Below are 15752 nucleotides of genomic sequence, written 5' to 3'. Positions count from 1 at the left end.
GGCAAGTATCATTATCACCATTTTACAGATAAGAAAACTCAGGTCCAGATAAGCCAAATGATTATACCAAGGCTACACACAAGTGTTGGAGCTGGTGTTGGCTAATATAAAGACAACTTCCCAGTTATTGTATTCCTTTTTTCCTTACATTCCCCAGTTATATTTTAAATTAAGTTTATTCTCCCCTCCTTGTCATTCTGAACTTTCTTTCTGGGCAGTTGTTTATGCAAAAGTTATGCAATGTAGATGTTATTTCCACATACATATTTTCCATAGAATATGAACTCCATGGTTATATAGTAAAATCATCCCAAAAGAAATTTTAATGAAATTTAGGTACTGATCTTTCACCTATGGAGGTAAATAGCAAAACTTCCACTGATCTGAATGGTGCTAGGAATTAATGACTTTGTCAATATTTCCTCCATAATATCCCATCTGGGCTATAATGTTTATGTTGTAAATCAGGTGATCTTCAAACTCTTTCAAAGTATGCAGGCAATGAAGTAGACAGCTGGCTCTTGCTATTTGGGACATCACCCAAATCTATATTATACTATTTGTCTGGGATTTTCTTGAAAGTAATGTGGATTTTCTTCATATTTAGACAACTGCAGAATTTCTTAAAGCTGATTCTCTTTTCCACCTCAGTCAGGATGGAGTTCTGGTTGAAAAGTGCCAGGTGAAAGATTTCAGAGTAGCAGCCGTGTTAGTCTGTATTCACAAAAAGAAAAGGAGTACTTGTGGCACATTAAAGACTAACAAATTTATTTGAGCATAAGCTTTTGTGAGCTACAGCTCACTTCATCGGATGCAGTAGCTCATGAAAGCTTATGCTCAAATAAATTTGTTAGTCTCTAAGGTGCCACAAGTACTCCTTTTCTTTTGAGGTGAAAGATGTGTGTTTTCATCCTCAACTTTCAGCCATTTCTAGGAGGATAACTGCTAGATAACTAGAGGCAGACTGGGCATTTAGTTTTATATTAAAGGACTGGCTTTCAGAAAAGGTCCCAATGATAGCCTAATTGTGCTTGTAAAATTGAAGCCTGGATTGAGAGCCTTTCAAAAATAAAATGCAAAATATCTAGGAATCTGTCTCATTTTTGCTTCCTTATTTTATGTTGGAGTACTAGCAATTGGAAGCATGTCAAATATCAATCTCCTCGGGTTTTTTTTAAAAAAGAAAGAAACATGAGTTACAGCAAACATCATGATCTGCTCCTAAGAAAAGAAAAGAAGATACTGTCTTCCCTTCCCATTATGCACAAACTTCCTGTTTTCCAAACAGGATCAACAGAACTGTAGTTTAATTGTCAGACCAAAAATGACTGCCTGTCTGCCACATTCATCTTACAACTTTATGTAACACAGAGGAAAAACAGCACATTCCATTTAAACAGATGTTTGTAAAAGTTGTAGTTAATTAAACATAAAATCTCTTTTTATATAGCTATTTATTTAGAAAGTTTTAACAGGCTTACTAAGCATTGCCATTTAAATATCAGAAACAAAATGATAATCACTACAACAGTGAACTTATCTTTTTGTTTAGGGAAACAATAGGTAGCAAAATAGTCATCAAATCTCTCTATTTAACACGGTGTTTACCACATACAGAGTGAGCCTCTTTACACCATCCAGGATGTGTTGTTTCTAGTGATTTTATTAATTAAGGAAAACCACTGACTTTAGTCATATTTATCAAACCAGGTTTGTCTGTCTAACTTTAATATATTTTTAAAAAATGGACAGGTGTGCTTTTTCTTTTTTTGCACGTAAATGTATTTTGTCTGCATATTGAATAAAGATCCAAATCTTTCCCCCCACCATTTTCTGTATGGATATTTCCATATTTGGAGAGTTTGTGCTATTATCTGATTAAAATTGACCATGTAGATCATTGTTGCTACCACTGTTGATAAGGCCATTGCAGAGAAACTAAATGAATTCTTTGCATTGGTCTGCATGGCTGAGGAGATTCCCAAACCCGAGCCATTCTTTATAGGTGACAAATCTGAGGGAACTGTCCCACACTGAGGTGTCATTGGAGGAGGCTTTGGAACAAAATGATAAACTAAACAATAATAAGTCACCAGGACCAGATGGTATTCACCCAAGAGTTCTGAAGGAACTCAAATGTGAAATTGCAGAACTACTTACTGTAGGCTGTAACCTATCATTTAAATCAGCTTCTGTACCAGATGACTGGAGGATAGCTAATGTGATGCCAATTTTTAAAAAGGGCTCCAGAGGTGACCCCGGCAATTGCAGGCTGGTAGCCTGACTTCAGTACTGGACAAACTGGTTAAAACCATAATAAAGAACAACATTATCAGACACATAGATGAACAAAATTTGTTGGGGAAGAGTCAACATGGTTTTTGTAAAGGGAAATCATGCATCAACAATCTACTAGAATTCTTTGAGGGGGGTCAACAAGCATGTGGACAAGGGGGATCCAGAGGATATAATGTATTTAGATTTTTCAAGGTCCCTCACAAAGGCTCTAAAGCAAAGTAAGCAGTCATGGGATAAGAGGGAAGGTTCTCTTATGTATTGGTAACTGGTTAAAAGATAGGAAACAAAGGGTAGGAATAAATGGTAATTTTTTCAAAATGGAGAGAGGTAAATAGTGGTGTCCCCCAAGGATCTGTACTGGGCCAAGTCCTATTTAACATATTCATAAATGATCTGGAAAAATCAGTGAGGTGGCAACATTTGCAGATGATACAAAACTACTTAAGATCCTTAAATCCCAGGCAGACTGTGAAGAGTTGCAAAAGATCTCTCAAACCTGGATGACTGGGCTAGAAAATGGCAGATGAAATTCAATGCTGATAAATGCAAAGTAATGCACATTCGAAAACCTAAACCCAACTATACATATAAAATGATGCGGGTATAAATACACTGTTACCACTTAAGAAAGGGATCTTTGAGTCATTGTGGATACTTCTCTGTAAACATCCACTCAACGTGCAGCAGCAGTCAAAAAAACTAACAGAATGTCGGGAATCATTAAGAAACGGATTGATAATAAGACAGAAAATATCATATTGCCTTTATATAAATCCATGGTATGCCCACATCTTGAATACTGCATGCAGATGTGTTCGCCCCATCTCAAAAAAAAAAAATTATATATATATATATTAGAATTGGAAAAGGTTCAGAAAAGAGCAAAAAAAATTATTAGGGGTATGGAACAGCTGTTGTATGAGGAGAGATTAATAAGACTGGGACTTTTCACCTTGGAAAAGAGATGACAAGGGGGGATATTATAGAGGTCTATAAAATCATCACTGGTGTGGGGAGAGTAAATAAGGAAGTGTTATTTACGCTTTCTCAGAACACAAGAACTAGGGGCCACCAAATGAAATTAATAGGTAACACATTTAAAACAAACAAAAGGAAGTCTTTTTTCACACAATGCACAGTCAACCTGTGGAATTCCTTGCCAGAGAATGTTGTGAAGGCCAAGACTATAACAAGGTTCAAAAAAGAACTAGATACGTTCATGGAGGATAGGTTCATCAATGGCTATTAGCCAGGATGGACAGGGATGGTGTCCCTAGCCTCTGTTTGCCAGAAGCTGGGAATGGGCGATGGGATGGATCACTTGATGATTACCTGTTCTGTTCATTCCCTCTGTGGCACCTGGCATTGGCCACTGTTGGAAGACAGGATACTGGGCTAGATGGACCTTTGGTCTGACCTAGTATGACCATTCTTAATTTCTTAGGGGTTGAAAATATTAATAGGAAACATGTTTAAAATAACAAAAGGAAGTACTTCACACAACACACAGTCAATCTGAGTAACTCATTGACAGGGATGTTGTGAAGGTCAAAAGTATAACTGGATTCGGAAAAGAATTAGATAAATTCATGGAGGATAGCTCCATCAATGGCTATTAGCCAAGATGTTCAGGGACAAAAACCCAAGCTCTGGGTATCCCTAAACCTCCAGCTACCAAAAGCATCTGGCATTGGCCGCTGTCAGAGACAGGATGGACCATGGGTCTGACCCAGTGTGGCTGTTTTTAGGTTCTTTTGTAGTATATTTTTCAACATTAACCTTATTCAATATATGAACCAAAGCCAGGGCTCTAGTTTGAACTTCCCAAAGAGCCTGACTTAATGTTCTGTTAAACATACACAATTATTAAAGTGCCATATACTACATTTACTGATAAGGATGTTTATTTTTCATAAAATATTAAGTCCTCCATTGAACCATGTTTATTATACTCTCACAAGCTATAATTTTAAAATAGAATCCTGAATATTTTAATATTATATTGAAAATCATGTAATTAACCCTGGATGTGTACATGGATGTAAATCTGGCTTTCATAAACAGATGTTAAAAAAAAAACTTTCCTAACTTATTTAGAAATCAAAACTAACTTTAACTGACTGACAATCCCATTGTACCAATACCTTTGAATTATGCATGATATTTCTCAGCTTTCTGGAAAAGTTGTTTTATATAGAAAGCCAACTTTAATGAAAGTAATGGCAACCAGTAACAAAAAGTAACTAATTATATAAATCAGTCTTTGCAGACAACTCTCCTGTCACCTTGCCTTTGTGGGTCACAACTGAGAATACCAAATTCAGGACAAACTGATGAGAAATAGAGCAGACACACCCCAAAACTGGTGGTTATTCTCCCATAAGATATATCAAACCAGCAACAAAATTAAACTTTTGTTTCACCACACTGGCTAAGAAGAAGTCAGAAAAGCAGTTTCTTTAGGCATTTCAGTCCTTTTATCACCACCAAAAACATTAGAGTTAAAGATGAGCGGTTCTTTAAAACTAATTTAATCAAATAAAAGGTTCTTCTGATCTCAAAGGACCAGCCACACACCCAGGTCAATATACAACTCAGATCTTACCCAATAATTATGCTGTTGCCAGTCCTTTAGTATCTAAAATCTAAAGGTTTATTTATAAGAAAGAAAGAAAGAAAGAAAGAAAGAAAGAAAGAAAGAAAGAAAGAAAAGGAGTACTTGTGGCACCTGAGAGACTAACCAATTTATTTGAGCATAAGCTTTCGTGAGCTACAGTGAAAGCTTATGCTCAAATAAATTGGTTAGTCTCTAAGGTGCCACAAGTCCTCCTTTTCTTTTTGCGAATACATACTAACACGGCTGCTACTCTGAGAACGGTCAAAGTTAAAATTGGTGAAAGGAATCAAATACATACAATAATTGCAAAGTTCTTGGTTCAGGCTTGTAGCAGTGATGGAATAAACTGCTGGCTTGTTAAGTCTCTGGTTGCTTCCTAATTATTGGAAGGTCCTCAGTTCCTTGGTTAGAATGCTCCCATTAGTGTAAATTCATTGTCCAAGGGTTTAAGCAGGAAAGAGCAAAACTGAGATGTTTCCAGGACCTTTTATAGCTTTTGCCAATTGAAGAGAAATCCATTGTTTTCCTTGTGGAAAATGACAGGTAGCAAGATGGTGTTTGGGGTCACATAAGTAAGTCACATGTCCATGCATGATTTCACTCAGTCACAGCAGAAGCCCTTATCTATACTCCAGATGGAACAGTCACAGGAAAGTCCATTCATTAAGTGTAGATAGGCGTCTCCCATGGTCCATTGTGACTTAAGTTTTCCTTGATGAGCCACTTAATTTGAATAGTCCCTTCAAGATGTGCAGGCTAAATACCTTGTGAGCATTACCCCAGGAGCAAACATATTTGAAATACAGGTATGAGCCAAAGCTCATAACTTCAAATACAAAAATGATACATGCATACATATAGCATAATCATATTCAGCAAATCACAACCTTTCCATAGACACCTTACTTGACATAAATTGTAAATGATTTGTTTAGTGCATGAGTTTAGCATCTCAATTCTCCAGTGGCCCCACTGGTAGTTTAAGGGGCTTCCTGCTTCTGATGTACTTTAAAAAAAATTGCTATTACTTTTTGAGTCTTTGACTAGCTGTTCTTCAAATTCTTTTTTGGCCTTCCTAATTATATTTTTACACTTCATTTGCCAGAGTTTATGCTCCTTTCTATTTTCCTCACTAGGATTTAACTTCCACTTTTTAAAAGATGCCTTTTTGCCTCTCACTGCTTCTTTTACTTTGTTGTTTAGCCACGGTGGCTCCTTTTTTGGTTCTCTTACTATGTTTTTTAATTTGGGGTATACATTTAAGTTGAGCCTCTATTGTGGAGTCTTTAAAAAGTTTCCATGCCGCTTGCAGGGATTTTACTTTTGGCACTGTACCTTTTAACTTATGTTTAACTAACTTCCTCAGTTTTGTGTAGTTCCCATTTCTGAAATTAAATGCTACAGCGTCGGGCAGCTGTGGTGTTTTCCCCACCACAGAGCTGTTAAATTTAATTATATTATGGTCACTATTACCAAGCGATCCAGCTATATTCACCTCTTGGACCTGATCCTGTGCTCCACGTAGGACTAAATCAAGAATTGCCGCTCCTCTTGCGGGTTCCAGGACTAGCTGCTCCAAGAAGCAGTCATTTAAGGTGTCAAGAAACTTTATCTCTGCATCCCATCCTGAGCTGATATGTACCCAGTCAATATGGGGATAGCTGAAATCCCCCATTATTACTGAGTTTTTTATTTTAATAGCCTCTCTAATCTCCCTGAGCATTACATAGTTACTATCACCATCTGGGTCAGGTGGTTGGTAATATATCACTACTGCTATATTCTTATTATTTGTGCATAGAATTACTATCCATAGAGATTCTATGGTACAGTTTGGTTCATTTAAGATTTTTACTTCATTTGATTCTACGCTTTCTTGCACAGATAGTGCCACTCTCCCACCAGCACGACCTGTTCTGTCCTTCCGATATTACTGTGTCCCACTGATTATCCTTATTCCACCAAGTTTCTGTGATGCCTATTATAGCAATATCCTCCTTTAATACAAGGCACTCTAGTTTACCCATCTTATTATTTAGACTCCTAGCACTGGTATATAAGCACTTTAAAAACTTGTCACTTTTTAGCTGGCTGCCATTACATGATGTAATTGTATGGGCCTTTTTTTCATTTGACTGTTTCTCATCAGATCCTACCTGTATTTAATCTTCCATACTCTCCTCATTAGGACATAGAGAATCTTCATTAGTAGATCCTCCACTAAGGGATGTCTCTGTCAATACCATGTGCTCCTCCGCACCTGTTGGCTCTCTCCCAGCCTTTAGTTTAAAAACTGCTCTATGACCTTTTTAATTTTAAGTGCCAGCAATCTGGTTCCATTTTGGTTTAGATGGAGCCCATCCTTCCTGTATAGACTCCCCCTTTCCCAAAAGTTTCCCCAGTTCCTAATAAATCTAAACCCCTTCTCCCTACACCATCGTCTCATCCATGCAAGACCCGAAGTTCTTACGTTACATGTAGCAGTTAATAACACTTCCCTATTCACTTTCTCCATACCATTCATGATTTTATAGACATATATCATATTCTCACTTTAGTTGTCTCTTTTCTAAGATTAACAGTCCCCAGTCGTTTTTGATCTCCCTTCGTATGGAAGCTATTCCATACCCCTAATCATTTTTGTTGCCCTTCTCTGCCCCTTTTCTAATCCTAATACATCTTTTATGAGATGGGGTGACCAGCACTGTATATAGAATTCAAGGTGGGGGCACACTATGGATTTATATAGTGGCATTATGATATTTTCTGTTTTATTTTCTATCCCTTTCTTTTGACTGCTGCTGCACATTGTGCAAATGTTTACTATCCACAATTACTCCCAAATCTCTTTCTTGAGAGGTAACAGCTAATATAGACCCAATTATTTTGTATGTATAGTTGGGATTATTTTTTCCAGTGTGCACTACTTTGCACTTATCAACATTGAATTTCATCTGCCATTTTGTCATCCAGTCACCCAATTTACTGTGTTCCCTTTGTAACTCTTCACAGTCATCTTTGGATTTTTAACTATCTTCAGTAATTTTGTATCATCTGCAAATTTTGCCACCTCACTGTGCACCCCTTTTTCCAGATCATTTATGACTTTGTTGAAGAGCACATGTCCCAGTACACTTGATAGGAGCTCCGTGCTATTTTAGTATACTATTTGTTGTTGCAACTTTCTTACCATATTGCTACATGTATTAAATTAATCCTTACCCCAATTTAAAGAGCTTTCACCACATAGTAAATCACATGTATTTACACCATCTGGGCCTAATTCATCGTCGGTATAATTCATTTAATTTCAGTGGAGTCACAGCATGGCCCCGCTTCACCGCTTGGATAATGTTGTTTTTCATATTCTGTTAACATGGTATAATTTATTCAAGAAAAATATTAATTTTACCTAGTGTATTCAGACAGCTAAAATTTTGTAATTGTTTTCAGCTATAACTCAACATAAAAGTTATCACAGTACTGGCTCTGGGATTCACTCATGCATGTGATTAAGTTTGGAATATATATTCCAAGAAATGTACATTGTTATTGTAACTATATTCTGTTTTTAACTTGGTAAAATGCAATATTTGCATACCTTTGAAATAATCAGTAAACATCTTCCCTTTTTGGAGCAAACAACTCATCTTATTTTTTAAAAACTTACTATTTTACAGAGGGTTTTTTTCACTCTATTTCAACAATGATCTACAGAAATGTTTTCAGAGTGCTTAGGTTAAAGAAACAACAACATGTTCTGTTCAAAATAAGCAAGGAGAATGAATATGGTTTTGAAAAGTACACAGTATGCTAGTATACGCTAGCATGATAATGCAGACTCCCATTAGAGAAAAAAAATTATATGGGTATTTTAGGGACTAATATGGCTCCTACTGAAATAAGTGGCAATACTTGCATTATGATAAGTTTCAGAGTAGCAGCCATGTTAGTCTGTATTCTCAAAAAGAAAAGGAGGATTTGTGGCACCTTAGAGACTAACAAATTTATTTGAGCACCCAATGAAGTGAGCTGTAGCTCATGAAAGCTTATGCTCAAATAAATTTGTTAGTCTCTAAGGTGCCACAAGTCCTCTTTTTCTTTTTGCGAATACCTGCATTGACATCAGTGGTATGGGATCAGACCCACACTTAGTAGTACTTAGCAAACAGACAAGCAGCAATATTAAAAGCAACATAAGAGTGACCAAAATGTTATTTTCTTGTGTTTGTAACATGTTTTTTCTCAAATCACATTGAGCTTTCATTATAATGAAGTGGAGCAAACCTAACAAACACCTTAAATATGGTAGTAATTTGGTAAGCTCTGATGGATGTTATTACAGCTCTATGAGCCTTTTTTGTGCATTGAGTCTACAAAGTTCTGCTGAAAGATAGGAGAACAGTATACATTTGAAATGTACATTTTTACTTGACAAAGCTTTGCCAGGAACACACATGACATAAATTTTGCCTTAAGAAACTAATATATTTTGTACAGTGTCTGATGTGCTTTTAAGCCATTAGTTAATCGAACCTACGATGCTTTTGAGGAAACGTTCTTTATCCGGCAACCTTAGAAGATATTTTTTATTTAGACTGTGACACGCAAACAGTCACTTTGTGGCCAACTTCATTGTAATTATTTTGCACAATATTAAAATCACTCGTTTATTTACGACAGGAGACAGTTTGTGCTTTTATTGGCATGCTTGGGTCTTTAGTCATGTTTATCTAACCTTAACTCAACAGGGTTGTTTACACTGCTAGAACTTGGGTTCAATTTACTTTCATTTTCTCAGAGACTTTCTTATTTATAAACGCTGAGCTTTTAGTGACTCTTTAGTCCTGACATTTCCTTTACTCTCCACTATGTGCAAAGAACAAAAACCCCAGTGTCTCATTCCTGTTCCAAAAAAACTAAACTGCTTCCTTAAGTGGGTTGGTCCTTGTAATTGAAAATGGCAACCAGATGTTTACAGAACAGAACAGCAGTTTTCCTCTGGACCTTTTGTGTCTTTATAATTGTTTGCCAGAGTTAATCTGATTTCACAGAAACTGGCTGGCGACTGGAATGTCCAGAAGTAAGACGTTGTTCCAAACAATACTATGGTCAATTAAAAATAAAGACTGAAGATTTCAGTTAATCCTGCCTACAGTCCTTGATGGAGTCTGAGCTCACGAGGTAGTTCTAATCCTTTTAATCTGACTAGTTTATGCCCATGTTTCTTGTACTCTTGGTACTACTTCAGGCATGTTTTCATGCTGAACTTGTCCCTGTCTCTGGGAAGCATGTTGCATAGAGCATTTGCTTTCTGGCTTCTCCCATTCTGGCCAGCTGTACCCAATTTGTAGCTGCACTACCAACATGCATTTTTAATGTGCGGAAACTGTCACCAACATGGGGAAAGGATGGGAGCATCCAGAGGAACTTTCCATGTGGCCCCCAGGACCACGTTCATTCGAATTTCTTCCCTTAATGTATTTTGCATTAGAAGAAAGATGTATCTTGATCCTTCTTTGTCTAGGCGCCCAAGTACTGGACCACAGCCAGTTTATTCATCATCCTGGGAACCAGCTACATCTTTAGAAACCACTATGTTTTCCCTATTCAGTCCTTTACCCTCCTCATTTCTAATGTCAGTTTTCATTTAAGAAATTAAATTCCTAGCCCTCTTGCTGTTGACATAGCCTTGAAACCGTAAACTGAGTGCTATGGTGAGGAATTGGCCGTGGGTTTTTCATTGTACCACTGATAGCCGCCATGGAATAGTCTTGGGGGCTTATGAAACTCCCGAAAGCATTGCTCTGGCTGTGCTAATGAAACTAGTGGTTTTGCAAGCTTTCTCCCTGCCGCTGGCCAGATGCTTGCAACTCAGCCGGATCCTCTGCTGAATAGCCCATGTGGCCCCAGGTCCTGGGTAAGAGAAGCTCAGTAGCACAAGAGGCAATCTAGAGGACTAAGATACAGGTTTAAAGCAAGATGTGTTTTCAACATGTTTTCATCCCAGCTCTGACAGTGACTCCTGTGGCATTAGTCAAGCCTTAGCTTTTGTCCTAATGTCTCCATATGTAAAATGGAAATAACAACATTTGCCTACCACACGGGGGTAATAATGTTGATAAAGGGCTAAATAATACCCAGAGAGAGATGAAGAATTACTGCTACCTCATAGCCACGATGACCTCCATGGCCTCCGCCAGAAATGGAGACGACCAAAATTCATTCAGGTTTGCTCAGTGCAAGTGCCACAATTTCACCCCTCCCACCATCTGCACCAGACCTGATCTTCCCCAGAGCTGGTTGCTAGAAACAGAGGTTGTGTACAAAGCTGCTGTACCCAGTCATACAGGGTTTCGTATGAAAATATGAGGGAGAACAACAAAATCATTGGAAGGACAAAGTCAGAAAAGAAGAAACACTGTAGATCAACACAGTTTGCAACACATGTAAATTTTAAAGATGTATATGGTGCAGAATCTCCATTGAACTACCCCAAATGAATTAATAAAATATGAAGCAGATATTGATTTTGTTTGCAATGAACATCAAGATTCATTGACCCAAGAGGTAAATATCGATCAAAGCAAAGCTCAAGTCAATATTTGCCCTACAGGACAATAAATAACCTAAAAAGAAGTCAATATATGAATTGCAAAAATCATTCCAAAAGCTGGGCTAGAATTTCATCAGCTATGGAGGGGCTCATAAAGTAAACCTAACTTAGGTTTACTTTTTGAGGGGCATTCATAATCAATTGTCATGGTATTGTAAAGTCAGTACCATGGAATGGTATTTGATTGTTTTTTAAAGGTACTCACTGTAACCGCATAAACTTCCTGCAGCTTAGTGAAACTAACATACAAATGAGGTGGGGAGGTGAAGAAGTTAGAATTACACTGAACTCAGCTGCAGTCAGTTAAGATGCATTTTTTTGCATGGGCAAACTGACTGGTTGACATGAGGGACACGCAACATCTCAACCAATCCAAAGGCTAGACATAATGTGGGAATTTTGCAGTTTATTACAGAAGGTACATTAAAAATGATGAGCCAGGCAACTTAAATCCAGTCTCCCTTTCTGAGCCTAAAATGACCTGAGACATGTGGACTCACAGATCTCTGATTTGTGGGTGCAAAATTGATAAAGAAAGGAAGTGGACTAAAAAGGGGTCTGCAAAAGTACTGATCAAAGCATGGAAAAACTGATGGATTTGGGAGGAGGGACTCATGCAATTTATTAATTTTAGGAGGGAAGAGTGTGGAATTGATTTTTTTTTCAGGTAGCATGAGGAAAATAGGGAACAAACGAATTTATGGAAGCTGGAAATGCATTTTAGTCACATGAATTGCTGAGTGAGGCAGAGCATTTTTGAAGGAAGTCCTGATTAAAATTTTGGCAGCACATCACTAAGCACTGAGGCCGCATAGACCTTGTTAATTCTCATTATATCTCAAAGGACAAGAGACTTCCCCACAAGGAAGGGAGGGAAGGAACAGCAGAGAATGCTGGAAGAACCTAACTCCATAGGTTCTTCTTCAGAGTTTGAGGCTCTGCCAGGGCCCTGAAGTGCAGTTCAGTCCACTGTTCACCCCAGTGACTATTAGCTGCAGTTGACCAGCTCTGCACTTGTGAGAAGAAGGCCTCTGACACACAGTGCAGAAAGGGCTGAATGTGGAAAGCTGGAGAGGAGAGGCATGGGTGGAGCACTCTCTCCTGCTTATTCTAATCCTTTTAGTCTTTTTCTTGCAGCTCCAAGATGCTGGGTCCAAACACAGGTTTAGGCTGTGGCAAAAATGGCACTTCATCCAGAGGCTGCTCCTTCAGAGTGAGGCAAGAAGTAACTGAGGTAACTTGCCTGAAGGAGGAGGTCTGGTTGCAATGGAAAGTTCTATCCAAAGAGACTACCATGTGCCTGATTGACAGGCAAGGGAGGCGAGCCCATTGTGGCAGACATATTGAACAAAACTCGAACATCCCATTGGAAATAAGACAGCAAATTCTGTCCTTCTTCAGCAGCCACAGAGGACCCTGCTATATGGGATGAGAGCAGCAGCAAGGCAAGGCAGGAGTTCACTCCGGAAGTGTGTATCCTTTACGTGTGTAGGGGCTCATGCTGGGCTGGTGCAGAGAAGACTTAAAGTAGTTCATGGGCAGGAGCAGAATGGTGGATCCCTGACTTCATGGATCCACTGGCCATTCCCTTCATGTGGGATTAGAGGCACAAGAAGAGTGAAGCTAGAGCAGCATGGCTAGTTGAAAATTTCTGACCAACTTTTTTTCCAATGGAAAATTGGGTTTTTGACTAAATAAACATTTTTTGCAGAAAGCACTATCTGATGGACTTTTCATCAGAAACCCTAATCTCCCCCCCTCCACCCATTGTCCAAAACTTAGATATTTTACAGTTGCCAAAGACATTTTGGTTTTTTAACAAAAAGCCAGACTTTTCCACAAAAAGAAACCATTTTTTCTACCTTCTCTACGATTCAGTCAGGAAGCTGGAATAGTGACTGCCACCCAGGTGTTGAAAAGGAGTCTGACACTTATGGAGTTCCAGTTTATCAGCTGTACTTGGACTTCACATCGGAGTATAATTGGCCCCAAAATTAATTATTAATCAGCACAAAAAAGTTAAGAATGTTTTGTAGTGAATTTTTTTCCATATATGACTTCAGCTAGGCCCTTTGGCTCACATCCAGCATAAACAGAAATCCTAAAGAAATCAGTCTGAACTATGAAAAATACATGAACACCACAGACTTTCAAAACCTGAAACTGCGCAAAAATAAAAGCACCAGGCCAAGGCACTAAATTAAAACTGCAAAGAGGAATGATTCTTTCTATAGATTTTTCCACAATATTTGTGATCTATATTTCTCAGTCTATTATCTGTATCTTTTTAATAGTGCCTCCGAGGAACACATTTTTATAAATTATAGCAGTCTCGTTAGGAAAATGTTATGACATAACATAATTCAAAATAGCCTTCTCCAGAATACAGTGTACAGTACTACACCATACAGAACACTAGAAAACATAATTTAGCAGCAAGAGGAAAATAATTCCAGTTATAACTTCTTCAGCTCTAGGCTAAGATCATCAGTTTGGAATGCAGGCATGTTCTTTTACTTTTTACTTTAAAAACAAAACAAAACTTAACCTTAAAGCTAGGAATATATACAACCCTGGAAGCAGTTAAAATAGTCTATGCTGCTATATAATGGAGTGAGAAGGCTCTTACTCTTTACATTAAACTGCTGTTTGTTCCATTTATTCTATACAGCTACCATATGTTGAAAGTTGCAGGTACATCTGGACAGTGATGGAAAGTGTATAAAGCACTTTTGCTATTTTTGTTCCCATTACTGGAAAAAAATAGTGCAGGGTTTATTGGCACAGGATGTAAAAATATAAATATCTACAGAAAATCTGAAATCTGCAGACAGTTTGTTTACTGGTTACAAACCTCTACAGCAGTTTTAAGTGAACCCTGCGCCATCAGCCAGTTAAGCCAAAAAAAAAGTATGCCGCAGATGTGCCGTACATGATCCTCAGAGAATGGGATGTTGGCTGCACTGGACACCACACTGTAGCTAAATCCATCTGGCATCAGCATGGACTGTAGAAGTGCTGTGTCTTGTCACTGGAGTGATGTATATTGATGGCAGGTAGTGAGTGGGAGACGACAGAGCTGAGAAACCAGATTTTATTTTATTTTTTAAGAGGGGAATGGGTAACGCTCCATATTCTAATACAGGAGGCAGCTCATCAGGGAAAATGTACACACCTTACCTTAAAAAAAAAAATCTTTAAAACTTACCTATAAAACTTAACTTAAAATAATAGTGGAAATTTGCTGTGTTCAATACAGTGTGTTCTAATCAGCACCACAGAATAATTTTCACGTTATCCAAGTTTAAATAAACACAATTGAGATTAGTTAAATAATAAAGCAACAGTGAGGTATCTGATAACTGCAGGGAGCTTCTGCAGGTATGAATGACAATATAATTATTCTTTACTATAAGGCACAAACAACCACATAATAAAAATACCAGAACTGTCATTTTCTTCCATTGACAGAGTGCTGGGTGGTCTCTTTCTACCAATTTTCTCCAGTTTCTACACTGGCTTCCTATAGAATAGAGATTCAAGATCAAAATCTTGATCCTTATCTTCAAGGCCCTCAATGGCCTGGGCCTCACACACCTAAAAGACCATCCCAAGGTCCAGGCTGACGACTGTGGCTGTCCACCCCTCAGGCACAATGGAACTTTTTACCATAAGGGTACAGCTTATCTGTGCAGGGGCTAGTCTCAAATTGTGGAACAAATTCCCACAGGAACTAAGGACCATTACAAAACCCACCACCATCCACTCCATATGCAAGGCATATTTCTTTGACCTCGCCAGTGGCACTCCAGGTCTTCGGCGGCACGACCTTCACTCGTTCCGGGTCTTCGGTGGCACCTCGGCGGCGAGACCTTCAGTGCGAGTGAGGGCCTGCTGCCGGAGCGCCACTGGGTGAGTAAAAGTGTCGCAGTGGGTGGTGCCTTTTTTGGATTGCTCCCCCTGTTCCCTCCATCTGGCTGTTGTTAGTCTTGACACTTAATGCCGTAACAGAAGGCACTCAGATACTACAGCGACGAGGGCGGTATAAGAACCTATCAAGAACAGAGCAGAACTGACTTCCTGGGCTAGGATGAATAACAGAGCTGGGGTGGAGTTAAACAGCAGGCAGTTGATAGAAGAATAGAAGGAGTGTCCCTATGTGGAAAAATAAGCATCTGTGTGACTGGACAAGGCCAGGTTGTGACTATAGTCAAATTGGTT

At 38.4% G+C, this 15752-nt stretch overlaps 1 protein-coding gene across 1 annotated transcript in view; it reads right to left on the bottom strand.

Annotated features, from left to right (window-relative positions):
• CPED1 (cadherin like and PC-esterase domain containing 1) overlaps positions 1 to 15752 on the bottom strand; it is a 218620-nt gene that overhangs the window by 181990 nt on the left and 20878 nt on the right. The gene's annotated exons all lie outside the window — the stretch shown is intronic.

The sequence above is a fragment of the Caretta caretta genome, chromosome 1, assembly GCF_965140235.1.
Source record: "Caretta caretta isolate rCarCar2 chromosome 1, rCarCar1.hap1, whole genome shotgun sequence".
Classification (NCBI taxonomy): domain Eukaryota; kingdom Metazoa; phylum Chordata; order Testudines; family Cheloniidae; genus Caretta; species Caretta caretta.
Note: the sequence above shows the minus strand (reverse complement) of the source record. Positions and strands in the feature narration are given on the sequence as shown.